Source organism: Pangasianodon hypophthalmus, chromosome 19, assembly GCF_027358585.1.
Source record: "Pangasianodon hypophthalmus isolate fPanHyp1 chromosome 19, fPanHyp1.pri, whole genome shotgun sequence".
NCBI lineage: Eukaryota > Metazoa > Chordata > Actinopteri > Siluriformes > Pangasiidae > Pangasianodon > Pangasianodon hypophthalmus.
Genome location: NC_069728.1, coordinates 5,013,871 through 5,032,290, shown reverse-complemented (window position 1 = coordinate 5,032,290; position 18,420 = coordinate 5,013,871). Strand labels below are relative to the sequence as shown.

At 38.7% G+C, this 18,420-nt stretch overlaps 1 long non-coding RNA gene across 1 annotated transcript; it reads right to left on the bottom strand.

Annotated features, from left to right (window-relative positions):
• Window positions 1-13,702: 13,702 nt before the first annotated feature.
• LOC117599674 (uncharacterized) lies at window positions 13,703-17,429 on the bottom strand. Its single transcript, XR_004580080.2, has 3 exons — window positions 14,814-17,429; window positions 14,512-14,587; window positions 13,703-14,297 (listed from the first exon to the last, which is right to left on the bottom strand). It is a non-coding gene; the product is annotated as an uncharacterized LOC117599674 (long non-coding RNA).
• Window positions 17,430-18,420: the final 991 nt, after the last annotated feature.

Below are 18,420 nucleotides of genomic sequence, written 5' to 3'. Positions count from 1 at the left end.
GGTCAGGGCAGGCAGCAAACGATCAAAAACAAGGAAAACAGTCCACAGATCAAAAACACAGGGAAACACGGGAACTCGGAAACTCGGAATCGCTATAAACACAAACAATCAGCAAACTATGAGCGTGGGTGAGCAACTCTTATACAGGACAACAACCAATGAAAGCAAGACACATCTAACCCAGGAACCTATCCGAACATAACACACAAACAAGGGTAGCACATGACACAGGTGGGGCAAGGAACACATGGGAAATGGAGTCCTGAGAACAATGGCAAGCGTCCGGGGTGGAGTGCCCTCTAGTGGAGTCCATGGGCACTCCAGCTGGTGAGCGTAACACATATAAAACAACTGATTTTCACAAAATTTTCTTGATAGTAGTCCCTGTAGTGAACTAGCATGACAATGTCTTTTTGATAAAGACTTCAAAGCGTCTCTGAAAGTCTTTCTGAATAAAGGCTTAATACACATAATAAAAATAAGTAATAAAAATAAGAGAGAAAAGTTCTGTCCTCTCCTTATCAATCAAGATCTTTCCCATTTTTTCTGAAGTAATCATTTGTAAATCCCTATTAAAGATACAATCTTATCCAGATTTCTAAATAAAAGTGGAGTGGCATAATCTGCACCTTCCAGTGTAAGAATGTACAGATTTGCACACAAGTAAAAGAAAACATAAAGTGTCTCTCCCAATACTGGATCGTAAATTCCCCAGGTCAGGACTCCACTGTCCACCACTTGAAGGACAAGGGACACGTGTTTATGGACAACAATGTACATATACTGAACAAAGAGGACAACCAATTTGAAAACGAGGTCAAGTTGGGACAGTCATCTCTGAATAGTGGGGGTACGTTCTTTAATAAGTCCTGACATGTTTGCCTGTGTGGTTTTATGCTAATCCACTCTCTGTTGTCATGATAATCTCATGATCTCACAGGTGTGATTCACACAATGTTTAAATCAGGGGTGTCAAATTTTATTCGCAAAGGGATGGTGTGGGTAGAGATTTTTGTTCCAGTCAAGCAGGAGCCAGACCTGATTCCACCTGTTTAAACAGTTAAGATAAGATTGGGCACTCCTGGTTTAAATAACGTAGATTTCATATTATTATGTAGAACTGTGAAAGCTCCTAGAATGAATGGTAAAATGTCCTCATAGACTCAGTACAAGACGGGATTCAATATCCCCATTGTCCCACAACACCAATATTTCTTGAGAGTTGCCATCCAAAGACAGGTGTTCCACGTCGAAGTCCTGCCCTTAGGCGTCAATACATGCAGGCAGCCTGGTCACGTCTAACATCTAGAGGCACAAAGATATTGGTTTATTTGGATGATTGAATCCTATGTGCCACCACCAAGGAGAAGGCCATTTGGGACACTCCCATTATGGTGCTCGGTCTCACGGTGAACTCAGTGAATAACATCCTAGTACTGAAACAGACCACCATCAAAGTGAATGCAGATTCATTTAGAATGCTAAGCACCCTATCACTCCAGTGCGTGGCAGACATTACTACACTTGTCAATCCATTTCAGGCAGGTTGTTATGTGTGGTACGTGCTCCTGTTGAGAATTGTTGAACACAGCTGCAACAGTGGTCCCCTTGGGTCTGTCACAATTAAGTGGACCATCAGCCTGTGACTAAACCCCAAACACCACACATCGTCATCTCAGTCAAGGGGGCATAAGTCCTAACTTTTCTCATAAAAGAGGTCAGCTTGGTAGCAGTACCACATCGAAGAGAGAGCTAGTCATCATGAATGCCTGACTCACTGGCTGGCAGGCATTGTGGTGTCACAAAGGCACAGATGGCGTGTGGATCCCCAATGTGAGATGAGGACACATCAGTCAGCTAGAACTGAAGGCCTACTATCTAGCCTTGAACTACTTCTTATCAGTTCTGAGACATTGCCATGTGCTGGTCCATTTGGTGAGCTACGTCAATCACAAGGGCAGCACAAGGTTAGTTGGTGCACTCCACCTTACCTGAAAACTCCTCAGCTGGGCCCACCCACTATTAGTCTCACTGAAAGGAACTGACTTGCTTGAATGGCACAATAGCGCAGCAGGCATGTTGTCGAGACAGCACATACACCCGGGAGAGTGGTGTCTGCACCCAGAAGTGGTTCCAAATTTGGGAAAATTCTGGCAGAGCACTGGGGGACCTCTTCACTAGTGCCAAATTGACTGTCAACTGTGGTTCCCCTTTGGCAGAGCTGAACAGCCCACCAGATAGGGACACACTAGTTCGTGACTGGCCTCACTCTCTGCTTTATACATTCCCACCTCTACCAGTGATTTGGCCCACATTGCACAGAATTAAGCGATCACACCACAGAGTCATTCCTGTGGCCCTAAAGTAGCCACAAATGGATGGAATGATTTGGCAACCTCACCCATGTTACCTACACCTGTGGATTTGGCGCCTTGGAGTGAAAAGCAAGCAGAAGACTGAAACCTGGCAGTTCACATAACGCTCTTGAATGCAAGAGCCCCTAGTTACAGGAGCTTTGTACACTAGCAGGTGGAAACTATTCTGTGAACGGTGTGGACTCTGTGAGTGTTATGAATCCAGTACACTTCCACTTTGATAAAGTGCTGGCCTTCCTATCGGTAGTGTTAGACAGCAGAAAGTCCCCATGTTTGTTGAATTTGTATGTGGCAACTTTTGCAGCACATCAGAGTATCATGGATGATGTTTCACTGGGGGCTCAGAAACCTGTCACAATTTGTCACTGTGGGGGCTGGATGCCGAGCCCCTACCGTGACATGCCATTCTATAAGGAATGTCTCCTTTTCATGGGCATTACTTAGAGGCGTGCTGCTCCAGAAAGTCAGTGCTGCTGTCACCTGGGCATCAATATGTGCCTTCACCAGGTTCTACAAGGTTAACATCGCCCCTTCCCAGTGACATGAGTGTGGTGGTCATCGCTGAAGAAGTTTCTAGTCCTAAGTCCTAAGGTGGGTCAGTTCCTCAGGACATTGTGACAGAGGTTATCCAGGTGATTGACCCTGCCCCTAGAGGTTAGGAGGGATGAAACAGAATGCAAGTTATACACGTAACTGTGATGGTTCATTTGCAACAAGCATCAAAACAGTGGGAACTAGAACCATGTGGCTGTGGTATTTAAATCAAATACTACATCATATGGTCTTGGCAGATATCCAGGTGATTCTTGCTGGCCTTGGCGGTTATCCGGTGTACATAGAACCACAGTTACGTATGTAACTAGCACTATCATGATTCTAACATTAAAAAATAAAGGTTGTAATGACAACCCAGCTGTTTTATGTGACCTACCCAAAAGTTGGGTTAATATAATATGAAATAAGCCAGCAAAGATTCAGCCCCAGACGATGCACGGCTGCTTGTGTGTGCGTTTGTGTATGTTACCTTTTGTCTGGTAAGGTTTGCACCTCATATGCTTAACTGTGTTCCTCTTGTGTTTGGGTGCATGAGAGAGAAAGTGGCAGTGCAATGTAAGTTTTAACATCAATTGAGATATGATGGGTTTGTTTTTAAAATCATTCATTTGAATCTTGAATAGTATAATAGAGTTGTGAGATGATGACATATACACATTTGGCTGAGATGTGGACTGCACTGGGTTCACATTTGTTGCTGAGTTGTGGTGAGCCATGCTGTACATGTCTGCTGCTATCCACATGGTGGCAGTCATGCCAATGAAATACCCTAGACCCACAAACCCAATACCACTAGTTTACCTTCAATATGGTGTCAGATATGTGTAAAAGAACTAAATTATATATGTAAATATATTTTTAAAAATAATTATAATTGCAAAGTGTGAATAATGCAATTTTCCTCACTTTGCCTGGCAGCCTAAATATGGACACACTGTCAAGGGATATTTTGCACTTTGCATTCCAGTGTAGTTGGCTGGTGCAGGCACAAAAAGCCCAAATGACAGAAACACCACATTGAAACCCACTGACCTTACTCATTAAACTTCAGTAAGCATTTTATGCTGATCAGGGTCACTGTGGATCCGGAGTCTATCCTGGAAACACTTGACACATGGCAGGAACACACCTGCAAAATTATGCCACCCTGCATTCCCAGTTTTATCTGGACGAATGCCAAGCCAATACATTTTTTGTGTGTGTGATTTTTCCAGCTAAAAACATAATTAAATCAGATAATCATAATTTTTCAGCACTTAATGCTTGGGGTGTTTAAGATTATTAAGATTATTAATCCTATTTCTAAATGTTTTTACTTATTTCAAGCTTGAAATAAGAAAAAGAAAGAAGAAAAATTTGTAGGTATGTCTAGAAATAGGCTTAATGGTCTTATATTTTTTCTATAATAATCTCATAATCAGAAATATTAGATAACTTTTCCTTTATTCCAGATATCTTCATTGCTAAGATATAATTTTTTGTAGTTTATATTATTCAATCGTGTCTTGGAAAAAAAAAAATCATTATTGATATTATGAATTTGGTTCATTCAATTAAGTAGAGTTCTAGATGATCAGCAAATCTTTTTTGAATCCTTGGACTTCCATCAGAATACCTGCTAAACACAACAAGTATATAAAGAAGACATTGTAGCTGGTATGCAAACCATGTATATATTCTTATTAGATTGCCAGATGTTATATGACCAGATTGGATTGATCTGTTTTGGATATATTATTGTACATACTGTACAAATTAGTTGATATTAGCCATATTCAGACCTGTTTCAGACATAGCAGCATTAGCTGGATGTTTTTTGTAATTTTAGTATATTTTTATATGAATCTCTGTATAAATATAAGCAAACAAATAGAAATAGACAGTATACAAAAGCAACAATGAGTATGCTACTGTGCATATGACCCGTCAGAATGTAAACAGTAATTTAAAATACTTAAAAATTGTACAGAATTAAAATAAAAATGTACAAAAATACTTAAAATTCTTAATACTTAAAAAATATATATTCGTTTAAATTATGCAACATGGCATCAACAAAATTGTGGGCATAACACTGGAACTAAAATAAATGGTTTAAAAGAGGTGATATGACTTTGTGTATTTTATAATTTTTATACTACCCGGGTGGTGCAGCAAGTAGCGTTATTGCCTCACAGCTCATGGTTCGCTTGGACTACTGACTGTGTGGAGTCTGTTCTCCCCATGTCCATGTAGGTTTCTTCCAGGTTCTCCAGTTACCTCCTATTTCCAAAAACATGTTTCAACTTTCAGTAACCGCTTTATCCTGGTCAGGGTCAAGTTGGATCTTGAGCCTATTCTGGTAACACTGGGTGCAAGCTGGGAGAATTCATCTCAGATGGGACACCAGTGCATCACACCATGTACACACTCATTCACACAAACAGGCAATTTAGCATAGCCAATCCGCCTAGCTGCATGTTTTGGATAGTGGGAGTAAACTGGAGAACCTGGAGGCAACCCACACGAACATGAGGAGAATATGGGAAACTCCGAACAAACAGTAAACTGAGTTTAGGATCGAACCCAGGAGCTCTGAGGTGGCAATACTTCTGCCAGTTGGTGTACTGGCTACTTCAAAGTACAAAAGAGTGTGCTCGTGTATGCGTGTTGCCCTGCAATTCCATCCAGGGTGTATCCCTGCCTTGCCTATCCTGTAAAAGGATAAATCACAGTATCATGTAATGTTATGTTAAATATGAGCTGTTTCACTTTGGGACTGCAAATGGAGAGTCACCTCAGTCTCCTACTTTCACAAGTGACAAATGCAATTCCAAACCAAAAAAATGTGACAGAGACTTTCACATATCAGGTTAGAATCTACTTCTTGAGTCATATGCTAAAGTCCTAACATTGGTTCAAATTATCCTCTGATTAAATCCTGTTGTTAGTTTTTTTGCAAATTTCACTTTTCAAATTTCACCAAAATCCAGCTGATCCTGAATGTGCTAAAATGTAGCTGACACTCTGATCGTCATTTTGTTTCTAACAAACTCACAACAGAATGTCAATTTTAGATCTACTTATATATTTGTAAACAGAAATCAACATAATCATTTCGAATTCCTTTTGATGTAGCAGTAATTTGGCTGTTTTAGATCCATATCTGCTATGAATGCACCTGTAACACACAAACTGACAAACCTTCTACATTTGTAGCATAGTAATCTAGTTACCCATATGAAAGAGTACTGATGATACACAGGCATATATGGGCCTGTGTTTGTGTGTGTGTGTCATAGAGAGCATTTTAGACATGATCATGCTTTAGTTACAGACACAAATAACGAGCACAGGCCTGAAGTGAGTCAGATGGGGGAGTCCCACCAAACAAGAGAGAGAGTGGTCCCTGCATGGAGGAGCGATAGCGGTAGCCGCCCCCTCTAGCACCGAGTCAACAGCATCAATCAAGTTACTGAACTGATGACACCCACTTGTTTTTGGAAAAATGCTATGGTTCCCAACACCTCTAGCCCCTACACACAGAGGGGCTTCCTTTCCATGAAACTACTTGTTTACCTAGCTGTTAGTTTCACTGTGCTCCTATCGTACAATAACCATTGCAGGACCATAATGAGTAAGCAACCTAAAAAATGCCCCAGATTGAGACCAGCAGAACATCAGCTAGACTTTAGCACATATTCTTAATTCAGAATCATAGTTCAACATATTTCACATACCTTTTATTGTTTGCCTGCACAATCTTTTGTTCATTAGAGTAGAATTCTGGAGGAAATTCTGTGTCCTTTTTTTAATGCTGAAATATGCCAATATTAATGTAAATAATGACCACAATTGAAATGTGATTAGGAGAAACAATTTATTACCATAGTGAAACATGTATGCCTTGTCTAGACTAGAAAAAGACTGGAAATAATCAGTCATTTAGCCAGTCTCAGCTAAAGCAATTATGTAACCACATTTTTGACAGCTTTTTAAGATCTTTTCTTTGGTTATCTTGAGTATATCTTGTTTTTAGACATTTATGGGTTCCAAGAAAATAAGGGGTTTGTACATATTTGAACAGTTTAGATTTTATCATTTTTGGGTTATTGGATAGTCACTTTCAGCATTTTAACACAGCAGTGCCCTGAAAGTTGCCTTTTCATTTTTACAGTGTATCATACAGTAAATACATCTTATTCATTTTGAACCATTAAAATGTGGTATTTTGTTAATTTGGCTTTCTCTTATACTGAGTAGGAGGATAGGGTATTCACTGATCTTTTGTGTTCTGCAAACATACTTGAAGAGGGTACAGACCATTAAGTGGATCACTTTTGGCTTAGTTCAAAACAACCCACTTAGTTGAAAACAACAAAGCACCTTTGATCATATAAAACACAGGTTATCATCATTTTGGGCTGAAGATAGTGGGATTATACTACACTATCCTAAGCTGGGACATTGCTATGTGCTAAAAGTTGAAAAGGTTGGTATATATCTGTAAATCTGAAAGTCACTCAAGATGGGAAAAAAAAAACAATTGGCTGTGAGCCCATGTTTTTACAGTAACCTATGAGTACAGCATATGACCAATGAGCGTAGGAGGAAAAATAAATCTTTTTATCAAGCAAATAATCAAAACTTTCACTACATTACTCTCTGTCTGCATTCTTTATCACTTATACACCACAATAAGCAGAGACTTGATCTGAGACAGTTTCTCTAAATGCAATAATTTTCTGAGAAATAGCTATCTTGATTCAGGTCAAGTATGTAACATTTCTGTTACACTCATGGTGAGTTTATTGTCATTGTGGGAGTCAAACACTGTATGCACTATTATTGCAGAAGAGAATACAAGAAATTTTGTGTCAACTCGAGCTGCAAGTGTAGCTAATATACAATAAAACTATGCAGTGCAAACACCTGTGTCCAAGGTATATACAGGAAGTAAGAGGTGGGGGGCAGTGTCACAGGAAATCAGCTGATTTCCCTTGTGGCAGAGAGCTTTTCAGACATGGCAAGTTCTTTCTTGAGTTGGGTTGGGTAGTTTGAAAAAGGAGTAGTTTCTGCAATCCGAGAGTTAAAGCCAAATTGAACCCCATTGTGAAGACAACAAAACACCAACACGTGGGGTTCCTAAAGAGGAAAAGCCAGGAATCAAAGATGATTAAGTAGCTTTTCTGCGAGGTGACTCTTTCACCTCACATGGGATGGAAAATCGACATCCTGTGACGCACGGCCCACCACCAAATTTCTCAAATACCTCAGAATGGAAAACTAAATGTCAGATGTCTTTCATCATATATCTTTGATATCTTTGTACACAAGACCATGTTTAGAGTGGAAGCTGTGTTTGTGTATGATTTCCTTTCATACTTAATAGCTGTCAATACAAGGACTAGTGAATATTAGTTTTGCAAGGTTCAGTCTTCATTAGGGCATAAAGATTATTGTGAGTTGTTTATAGTAAAGCAACATTTATAGGTGATTTTGAAATTCATTTAAAGATGGCATTAAAATTGTAAATACTTAAAGATTTTGTATTAGAATAAACCATGGAGAGTGAAAATAGGAAAAACTGTGGGGAAAAAAAATCACAAAGAAATAATATCATAATTCCCATTAGGTGGTTCCTCACCAATAAGTGCTTATACCATGAAGACCTACACTATATGGCCAAAAGTATGTGGACACCTGACCAATCACATCCATATGTGCTTCTTCCCCAAACTGTTGCCACAAAGTTGGAAGCACACAATTTTCTAGGATGTGTTTGTTTGCGGTAGCATTACAATTTCCTTTCACTGGAACTAAGAGGCCCAAACCTGTTCCGGCATGACAATGCGAGCTCCATGAAGACATGGTGTGTGAAGGTTGGAGTGGAAGAACTCGAGTGTCCTGCACAGAGCCCTGACCTCAACCCCACTCAACACCTTTGGGATGAACTGGAACACTGACTGAACCCCAGACCTCCTCACCAACATCAGTGTCTGATCTCACTAATGCTCTTGTGGCTGAATGATCACAAATCCCAGAATATAGTGGAAAGCCTTCCCAGAAGAGTGGAGCTTAATAAAACTGGAAAGTGGGGCCAAGTCCATTTTAATGCCCATGGTTTTGGAATGGGATGTTCAAGGACAGACTGGGGTATGATGGTCAGTTTCCCCCAAAGTTTTGGCCATAAAGTGTACATGAACATTATGAATTAATTAACTCATGCAAATGTATAATATTGGTACCTTACATTATTACATTGAAAATATATGTAACTCCAGCATTATTGCATGGATGATGCAAGGATTATTGATTCCTCATGTATGAAATGATGTTTGAAATAATACTATTTCATTGAATGCATTGCCTACTTTGAATTTATCTGTATATATGTTAAGTACATGTTGTTTATTTGTTGGTAGGATTTGAACTGCATTAGTTCTACCTGGGTTCTGCCAAAAAAAAAAAAAAAAAATGCAGCCAACAGTGTGTCAGGACTACGTTACCCATCAGCCCCTGCACATCATGAGATCATGTGTACCTGAGTTACATTTATGTCTAATGAGCACGGTTATTTAAGTTCTGTCTCTGGTAACACTCTTTGTCTTGCATTTGTCATGATAACGTCATGTTCTTGTGTTCCCATGTTTGCCTAGTTCTTGTTGTTCTTGTTCATGTTCCTTGGGTTTGATTTTTTGTTGCACCAATTAAGCCTTATCTACACTTGCATCAGCCTCGGACTCCAATCCCTGTCAGAACGCAAGACCCACTATGGATGCAGCAGACATGCTTCAGTACAAGATGGCCCAGGACGAGCATATCCAAGAGAACCAGATACAGCTCAACTGGATCAAGGCCCTTCTGGAACAGCCCAAAGCTGGCCTACGGCCGAACACAAACAGTAGCCTTACAGCTGCGCACACGCCAGAAGCTAGAGGTCTGCGTGGGACTGTTTTTTTAAAAATCCCGCTCCCTCCCACTCCCGCTAGGTTCTATTCTACACCCGCCCACTCCCGCTTCTGCTTAGAATGATTTGCTATTCCACACCCAACCACTCCCGCTAAATTTAGATCTCATTTTCAGAATCTCACATTTAAATTTTCCCCTAGAGAAAGAGAGAGAGATGGGGAAAACGAATATACAAAGTGTATTGATTTTATTTGTCCTATCAACATACAGTATTATTTTAACATATTTTACTGTCAACACAGCAAAAAAAAAAAAGTCACAGAGAAAAACAGATCTCTTTAAATATGACCTCTGTCAATCAAAATTATTATGGCTTACTGTACTGTAAGATGAAATTAAAATTTTAACAAGCTATTTAAAACCATCCATGCAAGAATAAGACGTCTTGCCTGAGGTTGGCTTCTTAGCACTAAACTGACCATTTTCCAATCTAAGTTCAACATCCTTTTGATGACAGCATACCCGTGATTTGCTTAGTCATTCTTATCAACCACCTGCATCACCTGCTCTGAAGACTGTATTATGCATGTGCTGCGTACACGGACAGTTGCTTTGTGTTTCCGTCATACTTTCCGGTTTGCATCATACTTTCCAGTTTGCATCATACTTTCCATTTGTTGTTAAAAATATGTATCTATCCATCCAGCTTATCGTACACAGGGTCGCAGGGAGCCTATCCCAGGGCACAAGGCCGGGGACACCCTGGACAGGGAGCCACCCATCACAGGACACAATTGCACACACATTCACACACTACGGACAATTTGGAAATGCCAATCAGTCTACAACGCATGTCTTTGGACTGGGGGAGGAAACCCCGAAGAACAGGGCGAATGTGCAAATTCTGCACACAGAGGGCGGAGGTGGGATTTGAACACCCAACACTGGAGATGTGAGGCAGACGTGCTAACCACTAAGCCACCGTGCACCCCAATAATAAATAATATACTGTATATACTGTATATATAATTTTTTTAAAAATAAAAGGCTATTGTCTTTAATTCAGAAATACAATCCCGCGCCACAAGAAATCTGATCCCACGGTTCCCACGAGAGAGCCGCAGTAATGCAGACCTCTACCAGAGGCTGAAGGGGCAGCCTCACAAGTCACGCTCAAGCCAGAGGCCAAAGGGGCAGCCCCAGAAGCCATGTTCTGTCCAGAGGCTGACCAGGCAGCCTCCCAAAAAACGCCCAAACCAGAAGAAGAGGAGGCCTTGCAAGCCACAGACGACATCTCTCATGTCCTATCTGTTTCGACCCCTGCCTCTGGTGAGGACGTCATTGTCCACCCCCACACCCTGCCCCACTGATGACATTGCTTTGCCACCCTGCTCCACTGAGGACATTGCTCCACCTCTCTGCTCAACTGAGGATGTCACTCCGCCACCCTGCTCGGCTGAGAACAGCACTCCACCTGCCTGCTAGGCTGAAGATGTCGCTCCCCCTCCCTGCTCAGCTGAGGACATCATCACTTCTTCCTCTTGCCTCACTGTGGACACCTTCAAGACCAAAGTAGGCACGTCAGGAGCCAGACCTTAAAGGAGTGGGTTCATAGCCATTTGGTCCCTCATGAGTCCTTAGCAAATTAGCTTTTCCAGGATCAATGGGGACCATACTTGTTCTTTAAACCCTGCAGTGTTATGATGTATGACTTTGTGGTGTGTTCGGGCTATAGTTGTCCTGGGAACAAATTCTCCCAGCTGAGCTGTGAATCTCTCCTACATAGCTCCTACATAGTTACCTCTGTGATCTTCAGGATGCTGTTTGTTTAAGTATGCACTCTAACAAACTCTGGAACCTTTCTGGACAGGAATATTTATATTGAGATCATATGACACTTTAATTGCACACAGGTCATTTCCTTTCAACTAAATATCTGACTTCTGAGGCAACTGGTTGCACCAGAACTAATTTAGGGGTGAATATTTGGGGGTGAATATTTATGTAATCACAACTTTTACATTTGTTTGTAAATAATTTTTCAAACAATACTGAATCACCCACCTCTTATATTATGGACTATTTTTGTATGTCATCATGACATATAATCACAGTAAAGTCTGTTTCAGTTCCAAGTTTTAACACTACAAAATGTGGAAAAGTTGAAAGGGGGTGAATACTTGCAAGGCACTAAAGATATATTAGTGTTCCAAATACCAAGAATTGAGTTATGATCATGTAAGCTTGTTCTTTTCAAATGATCAGACTACAACTAAAGTTATTGTGTATAGCTTTGAAATAGTCAAAAACATTCATAAACATGTACAGGTAATTTGCTTTTATTATGCTTGTTTATGATGCTTAGCAGTCAAGGTCATATTATACAGCTGTTGTAATCATGAGTCTGCATTATACAGAGGATTGAAACTACTTAAAATCTCTCTCTCTCTCTGTCTCTCTCTCTCTCTCTCTCTCTCCAAATAGGAACAGAAGATAAGATGTGTTGCATATGAATCTATTGTAAGTATCGTGAGTGTATCGGGAGTCACTATGGCGGGAAGCTATTAGTGTTATGACGCAAAGTTTATTAGGTAACGTAAGAGAAAGGAATTCCATACACTATATAGGCATGTTCTGTAGATATTACAAGAATTTCATACAGGTTGTGATGCTTGGTTAGGTTCTGTAAAATCTACCTTACCTAAATCCATTTTGATTGACAGAATTTGCATCAGTGGGAGTGGGAGAAGTAAGCATGTGCTGATGTGAATGCATAATTAGGCAAGACAAAAAATTTTCCCAACCTGATGGCATTACTGTCACTACTGCAATTTTTATGCTGTGAGAGCCTGTCACTATCTGTCACGATTTTAAGGTAAATCACAGCATGTTTGGTCTCATAAATGGTATTAATGGAAAAAAGGAATAAATAACAATAACACCAAGTTATATTTTATACATGACTGCCAAGCGCAATTTATAATTTTACTCACTTAGCATAATTAGCAAGAGATGGTCAAGTGCACAGAATTCTGAAGTGTATTCAGTGTACCTTAACATATGCTTTTTAATGCTTAGCCATATGCTTATATGCTTAAAAATATATGCTTATTTTAACCATCAGTAACACAGTAGGGTACACATTAATAAAAATCAGTGCGAAGAACGATGAATGATATACATTGTTTTGAATGATTCTGTTATCACGTTTAGGCTTTTTTTTTTTTGCAGATCTACAGGTCCTGTACACATTTGTAGACTGTACATGGGCTTTGAGAGACTTGAGCTTTTTGAATTGCTCAAAAGAATAAAACCCCAAACCCCAACAAACCGCACAGCATATAAAAGGCATCTGGAAATGTAAGAGGACATAGCAAGTCATTACTCTACTCTGTTTGGTACTGCTAATCTACATGTAAGTTGACCTCATGAGCATATCTAAGGAGTTATTCCAAATTTAGGTATACTATGAAATTTCATTATTCTTATTAAAATACATCACAGTGATGTGTAAAAATGTTGTTACTGAATTAAAAACTGCTATTTATTTAGAATGTTTGTCCATATACGGAATCATAGCATGGGATTATAACTGCAGCTTTATCTCTTCACTATTATTATTGTCTATTCAATATTAATAGTTATGAGATAAGCTTTACATGCAAATGATGTTTCTATGCTGTTATAGTAAAATAAATAAATAAATAAATAAATAAATCATTTTATCCAAACAAACTTTTTCATAACCACAGTGAAATGACGTCTTGTTATACACTATCGTTGTAGATAATATGATAATATTAGATAACAATGATAAAAAGTTGTTTTAATTAAATTAGAAATGGCATTTGAATAAGTGCGTTAGGTTAAAATTTTTATTTTTATAAAATAATTGTAGAAATGTCACAGTATGAGAAATATGAATCAAACATATATCTTATATGTATATGTAGATATGTGTTGACAGAATTTAAATGACAGAATAAAATCATTATTCAGTAATTCATTTATACATATCATACAGAGCAGGTATTATTTAAATGTTACATGCAACAGAAAGCAGCTCAATATTTCAAGGATGTTGTGCAGTCTTAAATATGAAGCTTAAGAGAAAGGATAAGTAATGTTTTAACTGATTTTAACTGATATAATATCATTGTGATATGTACAAAACTCTGTAAAAGAAACTTGTCTTGTCATTATTTATAGGGCAGTTGATTTCCAAGTACACCACACTGTTTTCTTCCAGCTGGACTTCAGCCACAATTTCAGCCACATAATTTCCAGAATTTTTACAAAATCTGGCTTCCTTAATTTCTTCCTTAGTTACATCTTCTGACACAGTTGGCCTCCTCAAGGCCAACCTGATCTCATCTATACAGTTTTTAGTGCTTGTTTCATTCTTTTGCATTTTGCCATAGAAAAAGTAGGTCCCATTTTGTTGAACTGTGAAGATAGGATATGAGCTTTCCTCCCCTGTGAACAAAGCACAATACATTTTGAATCAACTTTTTTCAGACATAGCCAGCCAGCTCAAGCCAAAACTAAAATTGACTCTTGTTATTAGTGTAATTTGAATAAATGCTAAACTTTATCCAGAGATTCAGCAGACATGGCAATTAAAATGTCAAGCCCTTCCTTCCGTGCATGGAACAATGTATAGTGTTGAACATCATTGTCTGACAATTACCTGAAATAATCAGTCGATGTGAGACATTCACCTGGTGTGTTACCTGTGGACAAGTGAAACTTGATTTGACTACATTCTTGTAGACAAATCAAAGATATCAGTATTAGGGCATCAGGTTAATTTTTAACAGAATTACCACTGACAACAGACATTAGGTATCACAAAGCTGATATCACATAATAATAATAATAATAATAATAATAATAATAATAATAAAAAAAAACAGGAACTGAATTCTATTTAGAGCCTACTGTGAACACACAAATACATAAAAGCAAACCAAGTAGAGGAATCAAACCTACCTGTGACATCCAAACTGTAAAAAGTCCAACCATTCCTCCAAACATGAGCCCCAGCAGAGTAACAAGTGTCAGTAGGAGATACCTGGAATTGTACTGGAAGTGCCTGGACTCCTGCATGCCTTTGGAAGTCTTAGTTAAGTTCTGGCATTCGTGGATGAAGACAGTCGTTTCCATGTTGTTGGAATGAATGAGCATCTCCCATTCTGCTAGACACCACCTTATATGAGAGAATGCTGCCCACTCACTCACATCTTAATTCTTTCACAAAAGCTGCTTTACTGCTGGTGAAACTTGCCCCTGGATTAAGAGGCAGCTATCAGCACGCCCCCAATACTGTCACAGAGCCAAGATTGCCACACTCAAACATACCATATCCCACACACATTCAGAAGCACATAAACAATCACTTAGTGGGAAGAATTTCTCAGGTGTAACAGTTTAGCCATGAATAGATGCAGAGGTTTTTGCAGAGGAAAGAATTTCTTAGGTGTAACAGTAATACTGTAGATAAAGTTATAATACTTAACTACTTTCATTTCATTTCTCAAAGGAGTTGTGGTTTATAACAAATTTTTGCCAAGTTCTGCAGAAACATTGATTCATGATTGTGGAACATATTGCAGTATGGCAATAATATTAACCACATATACATCAAGATATTGTACAAGAAAAGTAATATTTTCTGTGAAAGAATACATGTTTTAGGGGGAAAAAACTCCCACAAAACATACGCAAATTATGCTGAGCAACAGTGTTTCTCAAGTGAAGTCTTTATCAAAAATAACATGAAATATATTACTTAACAGTATATAATGCTGAAAACCAGAGGTCTCAAACAAAAGCCTGGGCACATGTGGATTTATTGGCATGTTTAGAGTTGAACAGTGAACAAAATAATTTGTAGTAGAAACTGTAACAGAAACTTTCATGACCTTGTGGTTGTTTTATGGTTCTCAGATACTTTCTCAATGTTTTCATGCATCTGTGTGTCATTTACCATCATGCAATAGGAAGTGCTCTTTCATTATAGTTAACTGCATCAACATTTCCATGCATCATCAAAACCACTGTATTAATTATAGTCAAACTCTCCATGTGACATTAATTGGTGACATTGTTAAAACATGGGAGAATATATTTATTGTGTGTATCTAATATATAAGTAGATCAACAGTGCACTTATTATACCCTTCTTTCCTAATTTATGAAGAATGTGTGGTAAATGCATGAGAACAGTAGTATATTAAGAATAACATAACTCCTATATTCAGTAGTCAAACATATGCAGTTTGGTGTAACAACATGCAAACAAAATGTGACATTTTTTTTTTTTTTAAATTGTCACTTTAAAAAAAAAAAAAAGTCAAGCTTGGTCACAGATACTATACCTATATAATAATTTCTTTTTCCAGTCAAATGTTGTGCACTGCACTGAAAAAATAAAGGTATTTGCATGTCAGAGCTAACCAATGAAAAAGACTTAATTACTAACTGCTAAATATATCAGAAACTACCAGGGAAACAGAGAAACACTTCTGTGATCAAGTCTGATTTCCACCTATGAACAGGGAAAGTGTATTTCTCACTGGATTAGTTTCACATTCACACTCAGATAGTGCTGCAGGTTATGGAGAAGGGGGGGAGGGAGATTGAGAGTTTTTCGGCTATTACTGGTAGGCGGATCTTGCAGGGGAATTCTGAATTGTTTTTGTGTTGCATCATGCCAAGGCGAAACACTTCCTAAAAATAAACTGAGTTACATCATTGCTGATGATCCTAGACATATGACTAAAGAAAATTATTAAATTCATACTGGGTGTGCAGCAATGCAGCACAGATTAGTAGATCTTCAATTGGAAATCATGAAAATAATGAGTTTCACATTGTCATAGTAGTAAATAAACTCAATGATCAGCTGTGTTCGGTCACAGTAGTATTAAATCGGCCATGGGTGAGTCCGTCACACGTTCTAAGACCACCGATCTTTACTCCCGACCAAAACCAGCTTTACACTGTATGATTTTTGGCCTGATTTTGCTGTCGCAGGCATAATCACACATCGTAAAGGATAATCTTTTAATTAGCACACAAATGCTCTGTTTACACAGTTTATTTATTATTATGACAATGCAAAACTATTTCTTGATTTCCAGTCAATGAACTACAAACCTGTGCTGCACTGCTGACATAGTACAGCAGAATAGTAATTTTTCTTTAATCATAGGATCGTCGTTGTATAATCTGAAATGAAGAGCACATGTTATTGCACAGTCTGTTATAGAATTCTTATTTGAATTATTTCATACAGTGTGATGATTAATAATTATAAACGACCACTGGAATCACACAGTGTAAAACCGGCTTAAGAGTGCCATACACCAAATCCTACAGCATACTAACCATAGTGTTTGGTACTGTCTCTGCTTCATAACACCTGTGATATGTGTTATTAAATATACTGACTTGGGCCTTGCATAAAAAAAAAACTACATAATCTTGCATAAAAGTATCCGCTAAGAATCAAGGAAAGGAAATGGGCTTTTACAGGCTCTCTCACTTTTAATACTGTCTCCCTCCGACTGGATCTTGGCCTCCGGCACACAGCCTAAGTTCCGTCTGCAAAGATAAAAAGATACATACACAAAAATAAACATGTACATTTGTATCTCTTAAACACTCTAAAACGTCAGACACTTCCTTGTTCCAAAGGTCAGAAAGATAAACTAATAATCATTCTGGGAGAAGGAAACACTGCAGCCCTCGCTGCAAAGTATGTATCGGAATGTGAGAACCTGAGGGACAGCGAGACACAGAGTGTCCTGCACACAACCTGAATACACACACACCATATTCACACACCATATTCACACACTCACCTGTCAGGTTCTTGTTATTATTGCTTTGTTTGTATATGTATATATATATTTTACTGTTCCTGTTTATGATGTTTGTAATGATTAAATATGTGTATATATGTTTTTTTTCTTTGATCCACTTGCACTATTTGCTTTGGCAACAATGTGATTTATAACATTCATGCCAATAAAGCACGGACAAACTGAAATGAACTAATGCAATTATGCACAACACTTTCTGCGGAACCTGAGAGTCAGCTTGAATGCTTGTAAAAGGCACACAGCATGAAAGTATTTATCATTTCTTCCAAAGAACCTCAAATTTTCCCATCACGAAACCAGAATGCCATACCTGAAATTATGTTTTAGCAATGAAGCAGTGAACACAACATCTACTGTGAGTGTAGAATTACAATTTCAATTCACCGGAACTAAGAGGCCCAAACCTGTTCCAGCATGACAATACCCCTGTCCACAAAGTCACAAGGTTAGAGAGGAAGAACACGAGTGGCCGGAGCCCTGCCATCAACCCCACTGAACCCCTTTGGGATGAACTGGAACACCGCCTGGACCCCAGGCCTCCTCGCCCAACATTATTACCCGACATCACTAAAGCTCTTGTGGTTGAATGAACACAAATCCTCACAGCCACCTTCCAAATTCTAGTGGAAAACCTTCCCAGAAGAGTGGAGGTTATTATAACAGCAAAAGGGGAATAAATGTGGAATGGGATGTTCAGCAAGCACATATGG